Raw genomic sequence first — 22,494 nt, 5'->3', positions numbered from 1 at the left:
GACAGGCTGTTACACTGACCAGACAGCATCAGATAGATGGTCTATACATACAGAGTGGAGCTGTTACACTGTCCAGGCAGCATCAGATAGATGGTCTATACATACAGAGACAGGCTGTTACACTGTCCAGACAGCATCAGATAGATGGTCTACACATACAGAGACAGGCTGTTACACTGTCCAGGCAGCATCAGATAGATGGTCTATACATACAGAGAGGAGCTGTTACACTGTCCAGACAGCATCAGATAGATGGTCTACACATACAGAGACAGGCTGTTACACTGTCCAGACAGCATCAGATAGATGGTCTATACATACAGAGACAGGCTGTTACACTGTCCAGACAGCATCAGATAGATGGTCTATACATACAGAGACAGGCTGTTACACTGTCCAGACAGCATCAGATAGATGGTCTATACATACAGAGACAGGCTGTTACACTGACCAGACAGCATCAGATAGATGGTCTATACATACAGAGAGGAGCTGTTACACTGTCCAGACAGCATCAGATAGATGGTCTATACATACAGACAGGCTGTTACACTGTCCAGACAGCATCAGATAGATGGTCTATACATACAGAGACAGGCTGTTACACTGTCCAGACAGCATCAGATAGATGGTCTATACATACAGAGACAGGCTGTTACACTGTCCAGACAGCATCAGATAGATGGTCTATACATACAGAGACAGGCTGTTACACTGACCAGACAGCATCAGATAGATGGTCTATACATACAGAGACAGGCTGTTACACTGACCAGACAGCATCAGATAGATGGTCTATACATACAGAGACAGGCTGTTACACTGACCAGACAGCATCAGATAGATGGTCTATACATACAGAGACAGGCTGTTACACTGTCCAGACAGCATCAGATAGATGGTCTATACATACAGAGACAAGCTGTTACACTGACCAGACAGCATCAGATAGATGGTCTATACATACAGAGACAGGCTGTTACACTGTCCAGACAGCATCAGATAGATGGTCTATACATACAGAGACAGGCTGTTACACTGTCCAGACAGCATCAGATAGATGGTCTATACATACAGAGACAGGCTGTTACACTGTCCAGACAGCATCAGATAGATGGTCTATACATACAGAGACAGGCTGTTACACTGTCCAGACAGCATCAGATAGATGGTCTATACATACAGAGACAGGCTGTTACACTGTCCAGACAGCATCAGATAGATGGTCTATACATACAGAGACAGGCTGTTACACTGTCCAGACAGCATCAGATAGATGGTCTATACATACAGAGACAGGCTGTTACACTGTCCAGACAGCATCAGATAGATGGTCTATACATACAGAGAGGAGCTGTTACACTGTCCAGACAGCATCAGATAGATGGTCTATACATACAGAGACAGGCTGTTACACTGTCCAGACAGCATCAGATAGATGGTCTATACATACAGAGACAGGCTGTTACACTGTCCAGACAGCATCAGATAGATGGTCTATACATACAGAGACAGGCTGTTTCACTGTCCAGACAGCATCAGATAGATGGTCTATACATACAGAGACAGGCTGTTACACTGTCCAGACAGCATCAGATAGATGGTCTATACATACAGAGACAGGCTGTTACACTGTCCAGACAGCATCAGATAGATGGTCTATACATACAGAGACAGGCTGTTACACTGACCAGACAGCATCAGATAGATGGTCTATACATACAGAGAGGAGCTGTTTCACTGTCCAGACAGCATCAGATAGATGGTCTATACATACAGAGAGGAGCTGTTTCACTGTCCAGACAGCATCAGATAGATGGTCTATACATACAGAGACAGGCTGTTACACTGTCCAGACAGCATCAGATAGATGGTCTACACATACAGAGACAGGCTGTTACACTGTCCAGACAGCATCAGATAGATGGTCTATACATACAGAGACAGGCTGTTACACTGTCCAGACAGCATCAGATAGATGGTCTATACATACAGAGACAGGCTGTTACACTGTCCAGACAGCATCAGATAGATGGTCTATACATACAGAGACAGGCTGTTACACTGACCAGACAGCATCAGATAGATGGTCTATACATACAGAGAGGAGCTGTTACACTGTCCAGACAGCATCAGATAGATGGTCTATACATACAGACAGGCTGTTACACTGTCCAGACAGCATCAGATAGATGGTCTATACATACAGAGACAGGCTGTTACACTGTCCAGACAGCATCAGATAGATGGTCTATACATACAGAGACAGGCTGTTACACTGTCCAGACAGCATCAGATAGATGGTCTATACATACAGAGACAGGCTGTTACACTGACCAGACAGCATCAGATAGATGGTCTATACATACAGAGACAGGCTGTTACACTGACCAGACAGCATCAGATAGATGGTCTATACATACAGAGACAGGCTGTTACACTGACCAGACAGCATCAGATAGATGGTCTATACATACAGAGACAGGCTGTTACACTGTCCAGACAGCATCAGATAGATGGTCTATACATACAGAGACAAGCTGTTACACTGACCAGACAGCATCAGATAGATGGTCTATACATACAGAGACAGGCTGTTACACTGTCCAGACAGCATCAGATAGATGGTCTATACATACAGAGACAGGCTGTTACACTGTCCAGACAGCATCAGATAGATGGTCTATACATACAGAGACAGGCTGTTACACTGTCCAGACAGCATCAGATAGATGGTCTATACATACAGAGACAGGCTGTTACACTGTCCAGACAGCATCAGATAGATGGTCTATACATACAGAGACAGGCTGTTTCACTGTCCAGACAGCATCAGATAGATGGTCTATACATACAGAGACAGGCTGTTACACTGTCCAGACAGCATCAGATAGATGGTCTATACATACAGAGACAGGCTGTTACACTGTCCAGACAGCATCAGATAGATGGTCTATACATACAGAGACAGGCTGTTACACTGTCCAGACAGCATCAGATAGATGGTCTATACATACAGAGACAGGCTGTTACACTGTCCAGACAGCATCAGATAGATGGTCTATACATACAGAGAGGAGCTGTTACACTGTCCAGACAGCATCAGATAGATGGTCTATACATACAGAGACAGGCTGTTACACTGTCCAGACAGCATCAGATAGATGGTCTATACATACAGAGACAGGCTGTTACACTGTCCAGACAGCATCAGATAGATGGTCTATACATACAGAGACAGGCTGTTTCACTGTCCAGACAGCATCAGATAGATGGTCTATACATACAGAGACAGGCTGTTACACTGTCCAGACAGCATCAGATAGATGGTCTATACATACAGAGACAGGCTGTTACACTGTCCAGACAGCATCAGATAGATGGTCTATACATACAGAGACAGGCTGTTACACTGACCAGACAGCATCAGATAGATGGTCTATACATACAGAGAGGAGCTGTTTCACTGTCCAGACAGCATCAGATAGATGGTCTATACATACAGAGACAGGCTGTTACACTGTCCAGACAGCATCAGATAGATGGTCTATACATACAGAGAGGAGCTGTTTCACTGTCCAGACAGCATCAGATAGATGGTCTATACATACAGAGACAGGCTGTTACACTGTCCAGACAGCATCAGATAGATGGTCTATACATACAGAGACAGAGAGGAGCTGTTTCACTGTCCAGACAGCATCAGGTAGATGGTCTATACATACAGAGACAGGCTGTTTCACTGTCCAGACAGCATCAGATAGATGGTCTATACATACAGAGACAGGCTGTTACACTGTCCAGACAGCATCAGATAGATGGTCTATACATACAGAGACAGGCTGTTACACTGTCCAGACAGCATCAGATAGATGGTCTATACATACAGAGACAGGAGCTGTTACACTGTCCAGACAGCATCAGATAGATGGTCTATACATACAGAGACAGGCTGTTACACTGACCAGACAGCATCAGATAGATGGTCTATACATACAGAGAGGAGCTGTTTCACTGTCCAGACAGCATCAGATAGATGGTCTATACATACAGAGACAGGCTGTTACACTGTCCAGACAGCATCAGATAGATGGTCTATACATACAGAGACAGGCTGTTACACTGTCCAGACAGCATCAGATAGATGGTCTATAAATACAGAGACAGAGAGGAGCTGTTTCACTGTCCAGACAGCATCAGATAGATGGTCTATACATACAGAGACAGAGAGGAGCTGTTTAGCTCGGATGTTTTCTCTGGTGATATTCATTCAGCCTCTTGCCAATATGAAGGAAAATGATGAAACGCATAGAGAAGAAAGATACATTATTTTATGTTTTTATTTTTATTTTCTTGGTACATTTTTGTGGGCTTCCCTTGGCATACATGAATACACACCACGAGATCTATTGCACACCAACAGTTGCTAACATTTTCGCATTGAAAACAACCAATTTCTATTGGACGAATTCAGGTAGGTTTGGTAATGGTTACGCAGCAGGCGTAAAATAAGGTTTCCTAGTGAATACACCCCTATTTTAAACATCGGCCAAACATTGACCTGTTCGCGCCACCGCCCTTTAATTCACTGCGCGCTCCTGTTCATTGCGCGCTCCCGTACTCGACGAGGAAGTCCCGTCGTTTGTTCAGAAGTACCGCTTCGCTAAAAGGAGGTTGCAGATGTGTCGTGTTTAACGCTTCAACAAACCTATCGCGCAAACGTGCAATGGGAACAGAGACGTTTTGAGAATGTTTTCAGCAACGGAGATAAAGGTACATTCTGAGATGTTGTCTTATTTTCCAGGTCGGGTTTCTGATTGTAAAGTTACCTGTCCGGAGTTGTCCTCCACGAGTCTGTACGGTACAGGTGTGAACCTGGTGACGATGTCGACTTCAACAATGTGCTGTAAAAGTTGTTACAACGACTGTATTTTATTACCATGTCGCCTATATTTCATTTATATCCCGAAGTAGTGTTGTTTGGGATTTTAGGAATGTGATTGTGAAGATTTTGAAACCGGTATCTTCCCTAAAACGGGTTTATCAATTAAAGTGCATAATGACAGAAGACCAGCATGGTTGTTTAAACAAAGTGTAAACATATCGGCGTGTATGGAAAATGCTTCAACAGAACAAACACACCTGCCATAAAACCATGTAAAATCTCATATGCCACCTAGTATCTGTTATAACATCATATAATATATCTGTTCCTTTTTATAGGTATCTGGTAACTTTTCCCTGATGTTAAGGAAAATGCTCTAAAACACGGTTTTAAGCAATCAACAAGTAATGAAGGACCAAGCAAACACACTTTAATCTTCTATGATACAAATCTGTTGTAAAAAAATATAATCTATTCAAAACATTTTACAATATGTTTAAGTCTGTGGATGTTCTGTTAAGGCGAAGTGATGGCAGAAAGGTGCCAGATATGAGATGAAAGTTAACTGCTAACTTTCCCATGATGCTCTCTGTCCTGTTTTCTAAATACTGAGAACCAGCAGGCAGCAGCTAGCTCTGTCTATACACTGATCAGGAACACACACACACACACACACACACACACACACACACACACACACACACTGATCAAGAAAGGTCTATTTGACAGGACGTGTTTGGACTGTTGCTCAACGTCTGTAGTGTCAACTCACCGGAACAGGCTCAAACACATCTAACATCTATTCCACAGTTAAGTTCACATCTTATTCAATCAATCAAATGTTATTTAAAAAGCACCTCTTTTTGTTTTAACAAAGTATGCAGCTCAAAGTGCTTATTACCGTCTAATGCCGTAGTAGGTGTTATTACCGTCTAATGCCGTAGTAGTGTGTTATTACCGTCTAATGCCGTAGTAGTAGTGTTATTACCGTCTAATGCCGTAGTGTTATTACCGTCTAATGCCGTAGTAGTAGTGTTATTACCGTCTAATGCCGTAGTAGTAGTGTTATTACCGTCTAATGCCGTAGTAGTAGTGTTATTACCGTCTAATGCCGTAGTAGTGTGTTATTACCGTCTAATGCCGTAGTAGTGTGTTATTACCGTCTAATGCCGTAGTAGTAGTGTTATTACCGTCTAATGCCGTAGTAGTAGTGTTATTACCGTCTAATGCCGTAGTAGTAGTGTTATTACCGTCTAATGCCGTAGTAGTGTGTTATTACCGTCTAATGCCGTAGTAGTGTTATTACCGTCTAATGCCGTAGTAGTAGTGTTATTACCATCTAATGCCGTAGTAGTAGTGTTATTACCGTCTAATGCCGTAGTAGTGTGTTATTACCGTCTAATGCCGTAGTAGTGTTATTACCGTCTAATGCCGTAGTAGTAGTGTTATTACCGTCTAACGCCGTAGTAGTGTGTTATTACCGTCTAATGCCGTAGTAGTGTGTTATTACCGTCTAATGCCGTAGTAGTGTTATTACCGTCTAATGCCGTAGTAGTGTGTTATTACCGTCTAATGCCGTAGTAGTAGTGTTATTACCGTCTAATGCCGTAGTAGTAGTGTTATTACCGTCTAATGCCGTAGTGTTATTACCGTCTAATGCCGTAGTGTTATTACCGTCTAATGCCGTAGTAGTAGTGTTATTACCGTCTAATGCCGTAGTAGTAGTGTTATTACCGTCTAATGCCGTAGTGTTATTACCGTCTAATGCCGTAGTAGTAGTGTTATTACCGTCTAATGCCGTAGTGTTATTACCGTCTAATGCCGTAGTAGTAGTGTTATTACCGTCTAATGCCGTAGTGTTATTACCGTCTAATGCCGTAGTAGTGTGTTATTACCGTCTAATGCCGTAGTAGTAGTGTTATTACCGTCTAATGCCGTAGTGTAGTGTTATTACCGTCTAATGCCGTAGTAGTAGTGTTATTACCGTCTAATGCCGAGTAGTGTTATTACCGTCTAATGCCGTAGTAGTAGTGTTATTACCGTCTAATGCAGTAGTGTTATTACCGTCTAATGCCGTAGTAGTAGTGTTATTACCGTCTAATGCCGTAGTAGTAGTGTTATTACCGTCTAATGCCGTAGTAGTAGTGTTATTACCGTCTAACGCCGTAGTAGTAGTGTTATTACCGTCTAATGCAGTAGTAGTAGTGTTATTACCGTCTAATGCCGTAGTAGTGTGTTATTACCGTCTAATGCCGTAGTAGTAGTGTGTTATTACCATCTAATGCCGTAGTAGTGTGTTATTACCGTCTAATGCCGTAGTAGTAGTGTGTTATTACCATCTAATGCCGTAGTAGTAGTGTTATTACCGTCTAATGCCGTAGTAGTAGTGTTATTACCGTCTAATGCCGTAGTAGTAGTGTTATTACCGTCTAATGCCGTAGTAGTAGTGTTATTACCGTCTAATGCCGTAGTAGTAGTGTTATTACCGTCTAATGCCGTAGTAGTAGTGTTATTACCGTCTAATGCCGTAGTAGTAGTGTTATTACCGTCTAATGCCGTAGTAGTAGTGTTATTACCGTCTAATGCCGTAGTGTTATTACCGTCTAACGCCGTAGTAGTGTGTTATTACCGTCTAATGCCGTAGTAGTGTGTTATTACCGTCTAATGCCGTAGTAGTGTGTTATTACCGTCTAATGCCGTAGTAGTGTTATTACCGTCTAATGCCGTAGTAGTAGTGTTATTACCGTCTAATGCCGTAGTAGTGTGTTATTACCGTCTAATGCCGTAGTAGTAGTGTTATTACCGTCTAATGCCGTAGTAGTAGTGTTATTACCGTCTAATGCCGTAGTAGTGTGTTATTACCGTCTAATGCCGTAGTAGTAGTGTTATTACCGTCTAATGCCGTAGTAGTAGTGTTATTACCGTCTAATGCCGTAGTAGTAGTGTTATTACCGTCTAATGCCGTAGTAGTGTGTTATTACCGTCTAATGCCGTAGTAGTAGTGTTATTACCGTCTAATGCCGTAGTAGTGTGTTATTACCGTCTAATGCCGTAGTAGTAGTGTTATTACCGTCTAATGCCGTAGTAGTGTGTTATTACCGTCTAATGCCGTAGTAGTAGTGTTATTACCGTCTAATGCCGTAGTAGTAGTGTTATTACCGTCTAATGCCGTAGTAGTAGTGTTATTACCGTCTAATGCCGTAGTAGTAGTGTTATTACCGTCTAACGCCGTAGTAGTAGTGTTATTACCGTCTAACGCCGTAGTAGTAGTGTTATTACCGTGTAATGCCGTAGTAGTAGTGTTATTACCGTCTAATGCCGTAGTAGTAGTGTTATTACCGTCTAATGCCGTAGTAGTAGTGTTATTACCGTCTAATGCCGTAGTAGTGTGTTATTACCGTCTAATGCCGTAGTAGTAGTGTTATTACCGTCTAATGCCGTAGTAGTAGTGTTATTACCGTCTAATGCCGTAGTAGTAGTGTTATTACCGTCTAACGCCGTAGTAGTAGTGTTATTACCGTCTAATGCCGTAGTGTTATTACCGTCTAATGCCGTAGTAGTAGTGTTATTACCGTCTAATGCCGTAGTAGTGTTATTACCGTCTAATGCCGTAGTAGTGTGTTATTACCGTCTAATGCCGTAGTAGTGTGTTATTACCGTCTAATGCCGTAGTAGTGTTATTACCGTCTAATGCCGTAGTAGTAGTGTTATTACCGTCTAATGCCGTAGTAGTGTGTTATTACCGTCTAATGCCGTAGTAGTGTTATTACCGTCTAATGCCGTAGTAGTGTGTTATTACCGTCTAATGCCGTAGTAGTAGTGTTATTACCATCTAACGCCGTAGTAGTAGTGTGTTATTACCATCTAATGCCGTAGTAGTAGTGTTATTACCGTCTAATGCCGTAGTAGTAGTGTTATTACCATCTAATGCCGTAGTAGTGTGTTATTACCGTCTAATGCCGTAGTAGTAGTGTTATTACCGTCTAATGCCGTAGTAGTAGTGTGATTACCGTCTAATGCCGTAGTAGTGTGTTATTACCGTCTAATGCCGTAGTAGTGTGTTATTACCGTCTAATGCCGTAGTAGTAGTGTTATTACCGTCTAATGCCGTAGTAGTGTGTTATTACCGTCTAATGCCGTAGTAGTAGTGTTATTACCGTCTAATGCCGTAGTAGTGTTATTACCGTCTAATGCCGTAGTAGTAGTGTTATTACCGTCTAATGCCGTAGTAGTGTTATTACCGTCTAATGCCGTAGTAGTAGTGTTATTACCGTCTAATGCCGTAGTAGTGTGTTATTACCGTCTAATGCCGTAGTAGTAGTGTTATTACCGTCTAATGCCGTAGTAGTAGTGTTATTACCGTCTAACGCCGTAGTGTTATTACCGTCTAATGCCGTAGTAGTAGTGTTATTACCGTCTAATGCCGTAGTAGTGTGTTATTACCGTCTAATGCCGTAGTAGTAGTGTTATTACCGTCTAATGCCGTAGTAGTGTTATTACCGTCTAATGCCGTAGTAGTGTGTTATTACCGTCTAATGCCGTAGTAGTAGTGTTATTACCGTCTAATGCCGTAGTAGTGTGTTATTACCGTCTAATGCCGTAGTAGTAGTGTGTTATTACCATCTAATGCCGTAGTAGTAGTGTTATTACCGTCTAATGCCGTAGTAGTAGTGTTATTACCGTCTAATGCCGTAGTAGTAGTGTTATTACCGTCTAATGCCGTAGTAGTAGTGTGATTACCGTCTAATGCCGTAGTAGTGTGTTATTACCGTCTAATGCCGTAGTAGTGTGTTATTACCGTCTAATGCCGTAGTAGTAGTGTTATTACCGTCTAATGCCGTAGTAGTGTGTTATTACCGTCTAATGCCGTAGTAGTAGTGTTATTACCGTCTAATGCCGTAGTAGTAGTGTTATTACCGTCTAATGCCGTAGTAGTAGTGTTATTACCGTCTAATGCCGTAGTAGTAGTGTTATTACCGTCTAATGCCGTAGTAGTAGTGTTATTACCGTCTAATGCCGTAGTAGTGTGTTATTACCGTCTAATGCCGTAGTAGTAGTGTTATTACCGTCTAATGCCGTAGTAGTAGTGTTATTACCGTCTAACGCCGTAGTGTTATTACCGTCTAATGCCGTAGTAGTAGTGTTATTACCGTCTAATGCCGTAGTAGTAGTGTTATTACCGTCTAATGCCGTAGTAGTAGTGTTATTACCGTCTAATGCCGTAGTAGTGTTATTACCGTCTAATGCCGTAGTAGTAGTGTTATTACCGTCTAATGCCGTAGTAGTAGTGTTATTACCGTCTAATGCCGTAGTAGTAGTGTTATTACCGTCTAATGCCGTAGTAGTGTGTTATTACCGTCTAATGCCGTAGTAGTAGTGTTATTACCGTCTAATGCCGTAGTAGTGTGTTATTACCGTCTAATGCCGTAGTAGTAGTGTTATTACCGTCTAATGCCGTAGTAGTGTTATTACCGTCTAATGCCGTAGTAGTGTGTTATTACCGTCTAATGCCGTAGTAGTAGTGTTATTACCGTCTAATGCCGTAGTAGTAGTGTTATTACCGTCTAATGCCGTAGTAGTGTTATTACCGTCTAATGCCGTAGTAGTAGTGTTATTACCGTCTAATGCCGTAGTAGTGTGTTATTACCGTCTAATGCCGTAGTAGTGTGTTATTACCGTCTAATGCCGTAGTAGTAGTGTTATTACCGTCTAATGCCGTAGTAGTAGTGTTATTACCGTCTAATGCCGTAGTAGTAGTGTTATTACCGTCTAATGCCGTAGTAGTAGTGTGTACTGTGGCTCATACAGGGTTGGACTCATACAGGCATTTCCCATCAAAATAACTCTAGCACACCTCCTCTAGCCACAGCCTACAATAAGCACTGCTAGCACACCTCATCTAGCCACAGCCTACAATAAGCACTGCTGGCACACCTCGTCTAGCCACAGCCTACAATAAGCACTGCTGGCACACCTCGTCTAGCCACAGCCTACAATAAGCACTGCTAGCACACCTCGTCTAGCCACAGCCTACAATAAGCACTGCTGGCACACCTCGTCTAGCCACAGCCTACAATAAGCACTGCTGGCACACCTCCTCTAGCCACAGCCTACAATAAGCACTGCTGGCACACCTCATCTAGCCACAGCCTACAATAAGCACTGCTGGCACACCTCATCTAGCCACAGCCTACAATAAGCACTGCTAGCACACCTCATCTAGCCACAGCCTACAATAAGCACTGCTAGCACACCTCATCTAGCCACAGCCTACAATAAGCACTGCTGGCACACCTCCTCTAGCCACAGCCTACAATAAGCACTGCTAGCACACCTCATCTAGCCACAGCCTACAATAAGCACTGCTGGCACACCTCATCTAGCCACAGCCTACAATAAGCACTGCTGGCACACCTCATCTAGCCACAGCCTACAATAAGCACTGCTAGCACACCTCGTCTAGCCACAGCCTACAATAAGCACTGCTAGCACACCTCGTCTAGCCACAGCCTACAATAAGCACTGCTGGCACACCTCGTCTAGCCACAGCCTACAATAAGCACTGCTAGCACACCTCCTCTAGCCACAGCCTACAATAAGCACTGCTAGCACACCTCGTCTAGCCACAGCCTACAATAAGCACTGCTAGCACACCTCGTCTAGCCACAGCCTACAATAACATTAGACAGTGTTGTGGCATCAAATGAACCCTATTTCACAGCCCTTGTTTGTAGTGAACTCAAACTGGCTGCATCCCTTTGGAGAGAGTACAGTCTACACACGAGGAAACCCGTTAAGTTATGATGTAGTTAGAGAAACCACTGTAGATTAAATGTGTAGCCTGCAGTCGGACTGTGGCTTGAGGCAGTGAACAAGGTCCACCAGGACAACAGTCATCTGTGTATTTATCTGTATGGTCCAGAGAGAAGGTGTGCTGACCCTGTGTGAACTCTGATCCTTGTCCTGTTCTCTCCTGTCCTCCCTGTGTGAACTCTGACCCTTGTCCTGTTCTCTCCTGTCCTCTCTGTGTGGTGCGCTGATCTGCCTACAGTAGTGTGCTAGCTAATGGGGCTCCCTGTCCCTTCTCTGTCCCAAATGGAACCCTATTCCGAATGTAGTGTACTACTACTACTCTGGTCAAACGTAGTGCACTATATAGTGAATAGGATGCCTATTGGGACGTCCCTGTGGTCTAGTGTGGTCTCAGCATGGCCACAACACACTGCTTTCATAATGAGACAGATGTTCAGAGCCAACTGAACTGTAGTCTCACCCTGCCTCTACTCTGCAGGATGGATGATAGAACAGCCATTGGTCAGGATTAGAGTAGCTCTCTCTCCTCCTCTTGCTCTCGCTCGCTCGCTCTCTCGCTCGCTCTCTCGCTCTCTCTCCTCCTCTCTCTTGCTCTCTCTCCTCCTCTCTCTCGCTCTGTCTCTCTCTCTCTCCTCTCTCGCGCTCGTTCTCTCTCGCGCTCGCTCTCTCTCGCGCTCGCACTCTCTCGCGCTCTCTCGCGCTCTCCTCTCTCTCTCCTCCTCTCTCTCGCACTCTCTCCTCCTCTCTCTCGCTCTCTCTCGCACTCGCTCTCTCTCGCTCGTGCTCTCGCTCGCGCTCTCTCTCTCTCGCTCTCTCTGTCTCCTGCACCAAAACTGAACTCAGTAGTTGGCAGTTGCTTAGTGACTGAACTGGATGTTGCAACTTCCTTTAAGGCCTTGTTGGATGGTTTCTGACAGCAGAACAGGCAGGTGTCCCAAATGACAGCAGAACAGGCAGGTGTCCCAAATGACAGCAGAACAGGCAGGTGTCCCAAATGACAGCAGAACAGGCAGGTGTCCCAAATGACAGCAGGACAGGCAGGTGTCCCAAATGACAGCAGAACAGGCAGGTGTCCCAAATGACAGCAGGACAGGCAGGTGTCCCAAATGACAGCAGGACAGCATACTCCCAAGACAGTGACGACTTCTGACCCCTACAAGCCCTGATCAAAAGTAGTGCACTAGGGAATTTGGTGCAATTTGGCATTCAGGTCAGGATAGAGGTCACAGTCTGTCCCACCTTCACTAGTCTCCTGTCAGTCCCACTTTCACTAGTCTCCCGTCAGTCCCCACCTTCACTAGTCTCCCGTCAGTCCCCACCTTCACTAGTCTCCCGTCAGTGCCCATCTTCACTAGTCTCCCGTCAGTCCCCACCTTCACTAGTCTCCCGTCAGTCCCCACCTTCACTAGTCTCCCGTCAGTCCACCTTCACTAGTCTCCCGTCAGTGCCCACCTTCACTAGTCTCCCGTCAGTCCCCACCTTCACTAGTCTCCCGTCAGTCCCCACCTTCACTAGTCTCCCGTCAGTCCCACCTTCACTAGTCTCCCGTCAGACCCCCCTTCACTAGTCTCCCGTCAGTCCCCACCTTCACTAGTCTCCCGTCAGTCCCCACCTTCACTAGTCTCCCGTCAGTCCCCACCTTCACTAGTCTCCCGTCAGTCCCCACCTTCACTAGCCTCCCGTCAGTCCCCACCTTCACTAGCCTCCCGTCAGTCCCCACCTTCACTAGTCTCCCGTCAGTCCCACCTTCACTAGCCTCCCGTCAGTCCCCACCTTCACTAGCCTCCCGTCAGTCCCCACCTTCACTAGTCTCCCGTCAGTCCCCACCTTTACTAGCCTCCCGTCAGTCCCCACCTTCACTAGCCTCCCGTCAGTCCCCACCTTCACTAGTCTCCCGTCAGTCCCCACCTTCACTAGTCTCCCGTCAGTCCCCACCTTCACTAGCCTCCCGTCAGTCCAACCTTCACTAGTCTCCCGTCAGTCCCCACCTTCACTAGCCTCCCGTCAGTCCCCACCTTCACTAGCCTCCCGTCAGTCCCCACCTTCACTAGTCTCCCGTCAGTCCCCACCTTCACTAGTCTCCCGTCAGTCCCCACCTTCACTAGTCTCCTGTCTTCCTCCCCTCCATCCATCACACTCTTTTATTTTATGTTTCTGTCAACATTTTATTCCTCCTCCTCTAATCTCCTCATCTGGGTCAGAGCCCTGCATCCTGGATTAACAGTTCACTGATTTCTTCCCAGCAGACATCCTCTCTGAAGTGACACTAAAGAAAAGACGAGATTAAGTTGGACACATAATGGACCTGCTGTCATTATGATCCACTAGTAGAGTATTAGGTATGTCTGGACCTGCTGTCATTATGATATGCTAGTAGAGTATTAGGTATGTCTGGACCTGCTGTCATTTTGGTCCACTAGTAGAGTATTAGGTATGTCTGGACCTGCTGTCATTATGATCCACTAGTAGATTATTAGGTATGTCTGGACCTGCTGTCATTATGATCCACTAGTAGAGTATTAGGTATGTCTGGACCTGCTGTCATTATGATCCACTAGTAGAGTATTAGGTATGTCTGGACCTGCTGTCATTATGATATGCTAGTAGAGTATTAGGTATGTCTGGACCTGCTGTCATTTTGGTCCACTAGTAGAGTATTAGGTATGTCTGGACCTGCTGTCATTATGATCCACTAGTAGAGTATTAGGTATGTCTGGACCTGCTGTCATTATGATCCACTAGTAGAGTATTAGGTATGTATGGACCTGCTGTCATTATGGTCCACTAGTAGAGTATTAGGTATGTATGGACCTGCTGTCATTATGATATGCTAGTAGAGTATTAGGTATGTCTGGACCTGCTGTCATTATGATATGCTAGTAGACTATTAGGTATGTCTGGACCTGCTGTCATTATGATACGCTAGTAGAGTATTAGGTATGTCTGGACCTGCTGTCATTATGATCCACTAGTAGAGTATTAGGTATGTCTGGACCTGCTGTCATTATGATCCACTAGTAGAGTATTAGGTATGTCTGGACCTGCTGTCATTATGATCCACTAGTAGAGTATTAGGTATGTATGGACCTGCTGTCATTATGATACGCTAGTAGAGTATTAGGTATGTCTGGACCTGCTGTCATTATGATCCACTAGTAGAGTATTAGGTATGTCTGGACCTGCTGTCATTATGATCCACTAGTAGAGTATTAGGTATGTCTGGACCTGCTGTCATTATGATCCACTAGTAGAGTATTAGGTATGTCTGGACCTGCTGTCATTATGATCCACTAGTAGAGTATTAGGTATGTCTGGACCTGCTGTCATTATGATATGCTAGTAGAGTATTAGGTATGTCTGGACCTGCTGTCATTATGATCCACTAGTAGAGTATTAGGTATGTCTGGACCTGCTGTCATTATGATATGCTAGTAGAGTATTAGGTATGTCTGGACCTGCTGTCATTATGATCCGCTAGTAGAGTATTAGGTATGTCTGGACCTGCTGTCATTATGATATGCTAGTAGAGTATTAGGTATGTCTGGACCTGCTGTCATTATGATATGCTAGTAGAGTATTAGGTATGTCTGGACCTGCTGTCATTATGATATGCTAGTAGAGTATTAGGTATGTCTGGACCTGCTGTCATTATGATACACTAGTAGAGTATTAGGTATGTCTGGACCTGCTGTCATTATGATATGCTAGTAGAGTATTAGGTATGTCTGGACCTGCTGTCATTATGATATGCTAGTAGAGTATTAGGTATGTCTGGACCTGCTGTCATTATGATCCACTAGTAGAGTATTAGGTATGTCTGGACCTGCTGTCATTATGATATGCTAGTAGAGTATTAGGTATGTCTGGACCTGCTGTCATTATGATCCACTAGTAGAGTATTAGGTATGTCTGGACCTGCTGTCATTATGATATGCTAGTAGAGTATTAGGTATGTCTGGACCTGCTGTCATTATGATCCACTAGTAGAGTATTAGGTATGTATGGTCCTGCTGTCTTTATGGTCCACTAGTAGAGTATTAGGTATGTATGGACCTGCTGTCATTATGATCCACTAGTAGACTATTAGGTATGTCTGGACCTGCTGTCATTATGATATGCAAGTAGAGTATTAGGTATGTCTGGACCTGCTGTCATTCTGATATGCTAGTAGACTATTAGGTATGTCTGGACCTGCTGTCATTATGATACGCTAGTAGAGTATTAGGTATGTCTGGACCTGCTGCCATTATGATACACTAGTAGAGTATTAGGTATGTATGGACCTGCTGTCATTATGATACGCTAGTAGAGTATTAGGTATGTCTGGACCTGCTGTCATTATGATCCACTAGTAGAGTATTAGGTATGTCTGGACCTGCTGTCATTATGATATGCTAGTAGAGTATTAGGTATGTCTGGACCTGCTGTCATTATGATCCACTAGTAGAGTATTAGGTATGTCTGGACCTGCTGTCATTATGATATGCTAGTAGAGTATTAGGTATGTCTGGACCTGCTGTCATTATGATCCACTAGTAGAGTATTAGGTATGTCTGGACCTGCTGTCATTATGATATGCTAGTAGACTATTAGGTATGTCTGGACCTGCTGTCATTATGATCCACTAGTAGAGTATTAGGTATGTCTGGACCTGCTGTCATTATGATATGCTAGTAGACTATTAGGTATGTCTGGACCTGCTGTCATTATGATATGCTAGTAGAGTATTAGGTATGTCTGGACCTGCTGTCATTATGATACACTAGTAGAGTATTAGGTATGTATGGACCTGCTGTCATTATGATCCACTAGTAGAGTATTAGGTACGTCTGGACCTGCTGTCATTATGATCCACTAGTAGAGTATTAGGTATGTCTGGACCTGCTGTCATTATGATATGCTAGTAGAGTATTAGGTATGTCTGGACCTGCTGTCATTATGATCCACTAGTAGAGTATTAGGTATGTCTGGACCTGCTGTCATTATGATATGCTAGTAGAGTATTAGGTATGTCTGGACCTGCTGTCATTATGATCCACTAGTAGAGTATTAGGTATGTCTGGACCTGCTGTCATTATGATATGCTAGTAGAGTATTAGGTATGTCTGGACCTGCTGTCATTATGATATGCTAGTAGACTATTAGGTATGTCTGGACCTGCTGTCATTATGATATGCTAGTAGAGTATTAGGTATGTCTGGACCTGCTGTCATTATGATCCACTAGTAGAGTATTAGGTATGTCTGGACCTGCTGTCATTATGATCCACTAGTAGAGTATTAGGTATGTCTGGACCTGCTGTCATTATGATCCACTAGTAGAGTATTAGGTATGTATGGACCTGCTGTCATTATGATACACTAGTAGAGTATTAGGTATGTCTGGACCTGCTGTCATTATGATACGCTAGTAGAGTATTAGGTATGTCTGGACCTGCTGTCATTATGATATGCTAGTAGAGTATTAGGTATGTCTGGACCTGCTGTCATTATGATATGCTAGTAGAGTATTAGGTATGTCTGGACCTGCTGTCATTATGATATGCTAGTAGACTATTAGGTATGTATGGACCTGCTGTCATTATGATATGCTAGTAGAGTATTAGGTATGTCTGGACCTGCTGTCATTATGATCCACTAGTAGAGTATTAGGTATGTCTGGACCTGCTGTCATTATGATATGCTAGTAGAGTATTAGGTATGTCTGGACCTGCTGTCATTATGATCCACTAGTAGAGTATTAGGTATGTCTGGACCTGCTGTCATTATGATCCACTAGTAGAGTATTAGGTATGTATGGACCTGCTGTCATTATGATACGCTAGTAGAGTATTAGGTATGTCTGGACCTGCTGTCATTATGATCCACTAGTAGAGTATTAGGTATGTCTGGACCTGCTGTCATTATGATCCACTAGTAGAGTATTAGGTATGTCTGGACCTGCTGTCATTATGATCCACTAGTAGAGTATTAGGTATGTCTGGACCTGCTGTCATTATGATCCACTAGTAGAGTATTAGGTATGTCTGGACCTGCTGTCATTATGATATGCTAGTAGAGTATTAGGTATGTCTGGACCTGCTGTCATTATGATCCACTAGTAGAGTATTAGGTATGTCTGGACCTGCTGTCATTATGATATGCTAGTAGAGTATTAGGTATGTCTGGACCTGCTGTCATTATGATCCGCTAGTAGAGTATTAGGTATGTCTGGACCTGCTGTCATTATGATATGCTAGTAGAGTATTAGGTATGTCTGGACCTGCTGTCATTATGATATGCTAGTAGAGTATTAGGTATGTCTGGACCTGCTGTCATTATGATATGCTAGTAGAGTATTAGGTATGTCTGGACCTGCTGTCATTATGATACACTAGTAGAGTATTAGGTATGTCTGGACCTGCTGTCATTATGATCCACTAGTAGAGTATTAGGTATGTCTGGACCTGCTGTCATTATGATCCACTAGTAGAGTATTAGGTATGTCTGGACCTGCTGTCATTATGATCCACTAGTAGAGTATTAGGTATGTCTGGACCTGCTGTCATTATGATATGCTAGTAGAGTATTAGGTATGTCTGGACCTGCTGTCATTATGATCCACTAGTAGAGTATTAGGTATGTCTGGACCTGCTGTCATTATGATATGCTAGTAGAGTATTAGGTATGTCTGGACCTGCTGTCATTATGATCCACTAGTAGAGTATTAGGTATGTATGGACCTGCTGTCATTATGGTCCACTAGTAGAGTATTAGGTATGTATGGACCTGCTGTCATTATGATCCACTAGTAGACTATTAGGTATGTCTGGACCTGCTGTCATTATGATATGCTAGTAGAGTATTAGGTATGTCTGGACCTGCTGTCATTATGATATGCTAGTAGACTATTAGGTATGTCTGGACCTGCTGTCATTATGATACGCTAGTAGAGTATTAGGTATGTCTGGACCTGCTGTCATTATGATCCACTAGTAGAGTATTAGGTATGTCTGGACCTGCTGTCATTATGATATGCTAGTAGAGTATTAGGTATGTCTGGACCTGCTGTCATTATGATCCACTAGTAGAGTATTAGGTATGTCTGGACCTGCTGTCATTATGATATGCTAGTAGAGTATTAGGTATGTCTGGACCTGCTGTCATTATGATCCACTAGTAGAGTATTAGGTATGTCTGGACCTGCTGTCATTATGATATGCTAGTAGACTATTAGGTATGTCTGGACCTGCTGTCATTATGATCCACTAGTAGAGTATTAGGTATGTCTGGACCTGCTGTCATTATGATCCACTAGTAGAGTATTAGGTATGTCTGGACCTGCTGTCATTATGATATGCTAGTAGAGTATTAGGTATGTCTGGACCTGCTGTCATTATGATATGCTAGTAGAGTATTAGGTATGTCTGGACCTGCTGTCATTATGATATGCTAGTAGACTATTAGGTATGTCTGGACCTGCTGTCATTATGATATGCTAGTAGAGTATTAGGTATGTCTGGACCTGCTGTCATTATGATACACTAGTAGAGTATTAGGTATGTATGGACCTGCTGTCATTATGATCCACTAGTAGAGTATTAGGTATGTCTGGACCTGCTGTCATTATGATCCACTAGTAGAGTATTAGGTATGTCTGGACCTGCTGTCATTATGATATGCTAGTAGAGTATTAGGTATGTCTGGACCTGCTGTCATTATGATCCACTAGTAGAGTATTAGGTATGTCTGGACCTGCTGTCATTATGATATGCTAGTAGAGTATTAGGTATGTCTGGACCTGCTGTCATTATGATCCACTAGTAGAGTATTAGGTATGTCTGGACCTGCTGTCATTATGATATGCTAGTAGAGTATTAGGTATGTCTGGACCTGCTGTCATTATGATATGCTAGTAGACTATTAGGTATGTCTGGACCTGCTGTCATTATGATATGCTAGTAGAGTATTAGGTATGTCTGGACCTGCTGTCATTATGATCCACTAGTAGAGTATTAGGTATGTCTGGACCTGCTGTCATTATGATCCACTAGTAGAGTATTAGGTATGTCTGGACCTGCTGTCATTATGATCCACTAGTAGAGTATTAGGTATGTCTGGACCTGCTGTCATTATGATCCACTAGTAGAGTATTAGGTATGTCTGGACCTGCTGTCATTATGATCCACTAGTAGAGTATTAGGTATGTCTGGACCTGCTGTCATTATGATCCACTAGTAGAGTATTAGGTATGTATGGACCTGCTGTCATTATGATACGCTAGTAGAGTATTAGGTATGTCTGGACCTGCTGTCATTATGATCCACTAGTAGAGTATTAGGTATGTCTGGACCTGCTGTCATTATGATATGCTAGTAGACTATTAGGTATTTCTGGACCTGCTGTCATTATGATATGCTAGTAGAGTATTAGGTATGTCTGGACCTGCTGTCATTATGATACGCTAGTAGAGTATTAGGTATGTCTGGACCTGCTGTCATTATGATCCACTAGTAGAGTATTAGGTATGTCTGGACCTGCTGTCATTATGATATGCTAGTAGAGTATTAGGTATGTCTGGACCTGCTGTCATTATGATATGCTAGTAGAGTATTAGGTATGTCTGGACCTGCTGTCATTATGATATGCTAGTAGAGTATTAGGTATGTCTGGACCTGCTGTCATTATGATCCACTAGTAGAGTATTAGGTATGTCTGGACCTGCTGTCATTATGATATGCTAGTAGAGTATTAGGTATGTCTGGACCTGCTGTCATTATGATCCACTAGTAGAGTATTAGGTATGTCTGGACCTGCTGTCATTATGATCCACTAGTAGAGTATTAGGTATGTCTGGACCTGCTGTCATTATGATATGCTAGTAGAGTATTAGGTATGTCTGGACCTGCTGTCATTATGATACACTAGTAGAGTATTAGGTATGTCTGGACCTGCTGTCATTATGATACACTAGTAGAGTATTAGGTATGTCTGGACCTGCTGTCATTATGATCCACTAGTAGAGTATTAGGTATGTCTGGACCTGCTGTCATTATGATATGCTAGTAGAGTATTAGGTATGTATGGACCTGCTGTCATTATGGTCCACTAGTAGAGTATTAGGTATGTCTGGACCTGCTGTCATTATGATATGCTAGTAGAGTATTAGGTATGTCTGGACCTGCTGTCATTATGATCCACTAGTAGAGTATTAGGTATGTCTGGACCTGCTGTCATTATGATATGCTAGTAGAGTATTAGGTATGTCTGGACCTGCTGTCATTATGATACGCTAGTAGAGTATTAGGTATGTCTGGACCTGCTGTCATTATGATACGCTAGTAGAGTATTAGGTATGTCTGGACCTGCTGTCATTGTGATCTGCTTGCATGCAGGAGACAGAGCTGACCTCTACCTCATAGATACCAGAGATCCAAAAGTGTTCTTCTACTATCCCATTAGGAAAATCCTTTTTTGTTCCAGGGAGAACCATTTTGGGTTCCACGTCAGAACCCTCTGTGGAATGGGTTCTACACGGAACCCCAAAACAATTCTACCTGGAACCAACAAGGGTTCTTGAAAGAGTTCTCTCCTTTGGGGACAGATGAATAACCCTTTTATGTTCTAGATGGCATCTTTTGTTCTAAGAGTGTAGGGAATCGGGTGCAATTTGAAGAGCATCATAAACCCCAGAGGCTTTATAAGAGGCTTAATGACAAGTGGTTGTTTTCTCTGGAGACTAACCGCAGCTGGGTGCAGTGGGCAGGTGCTGTCCTAGCAGGGCATAGGAGGTACGGTCTATAATACACTACAGTACAGCTCTCAGCTCAGATAATGGAAGCTGCCTGGTCCCGCTACTCTACAGGGATTACAGCGGATTATGTTCCTGCTGTGTTTGCCTGTCAGACATGTCCTTTTTTACTGCCCATTTGATTGTGCTGTAAAGTAGGACTTTATTTTCTCCCGTCGTGTGTTGAAGAGACTGGACGTGACAAGGCTCCGAGATTGTCCCAGGGAAAGCTGTTGTTCCAAGGCATCTAAGTTCAAACACACAAAGATTTCCTGTCACAGAAGTATTGTGATGCTAATCTAGATGTTATGAAACAGTCCCTCTATTCTAGAAGGAAGCCTCGATGGTTTCTGCTTTTTGGGCTATCTGTACTTTACTATTCATATTTTTGTCAACTTTTACTTTTATTTCACTGCATTCCTAAATAAATAATGTACTTTTTTTTTACTCCATACATTTTTCCCTGACACCCAAAAGTACTCGTTACATTTTTGACAGGAAAATGGTCCAATTCACACACTTATCAAGAGAACATTCCCGGTCATCCTTTCTGCCTCTGATCTGGAGGACTCACTAAATACAAATGCTTTGTTTGTAAATTATGTCTGAGTGTTGGAGTGCGTCCCTGCTGTCCGTCAAAAAAAAGACGAGAACATTTCGGGGCGGCAGGTAGACTAGTGGTTAGAGTGGAGGGGAGGCAGGTAGACTAGTGGTTAGAGTGGAGGGGCGGCAGGTAGTCTAGTGGTTAGAGTGGAGGGGCGGCAGGTAGTCTAGTGGTTAGAGTGGAGGGGCGGCAGGTAGCCTAGTGGTTAGAGTGGAGGGGAGGCATGTAGCCTAGTGGTTAGAGTGGAGGGGCGGCAGGTAGCCTAGTGGTTAGAGTGGAGGGGCGGCAGGTAGCCTAGTGGTTAGAGTGGAGGGGCGGCAGGTTAGAGTGGAGGGGCGGCAGGTAACCTAGTGGTTAGAGTGGAGGGGCGGCAGGTAGCCTAGTGGTTAGAGAGGAGGGGCGGCAGGTAGCCTAGTGGTTAGAG

The 22,494-nt window shown here is 43.5% G+C and overlaps 1 protein-coding gene across 1 annotated transcript in view; it reads left to right on the top strand.

Annotated features, from left to right (window-relative positions):
• The first annotated feature begins 4,621 nt into the window (after nucleotides 1-4,621).
• LOC106593833 (multiple C2 and transmembrane domain-containing protein 2-like) overlaps nucleotides 4,622-22,494 on the top strand; it is an 88,914-nt gene continuing 71,041 nt past the window's right edge. Inside the window, 1 exon segment of the mRNA XM_045708270.1 lies at nucleotides 4,622-4,773. The gene's annotated coding sequence lies outside the window, so the exon portion shown is untranslated.

Source organism: Salmo salar, chromosome ssa26, assembly GCF_905237065.1.
Source record: "Salmo salar chromosome ssa26, Ssal_v3.1, whole genome shotgun sequence".
Lineage (NCBI taxonomy): Eukaryota > Metazoa > Chordata > Actinopteri > Salmoniformes > Salmonidae > Salmo > Salmo salar.
Note: the sequence above shows the minus strand (reverse complement) of the source record. Positions and strands in the feature narration are given on the sequence as shown.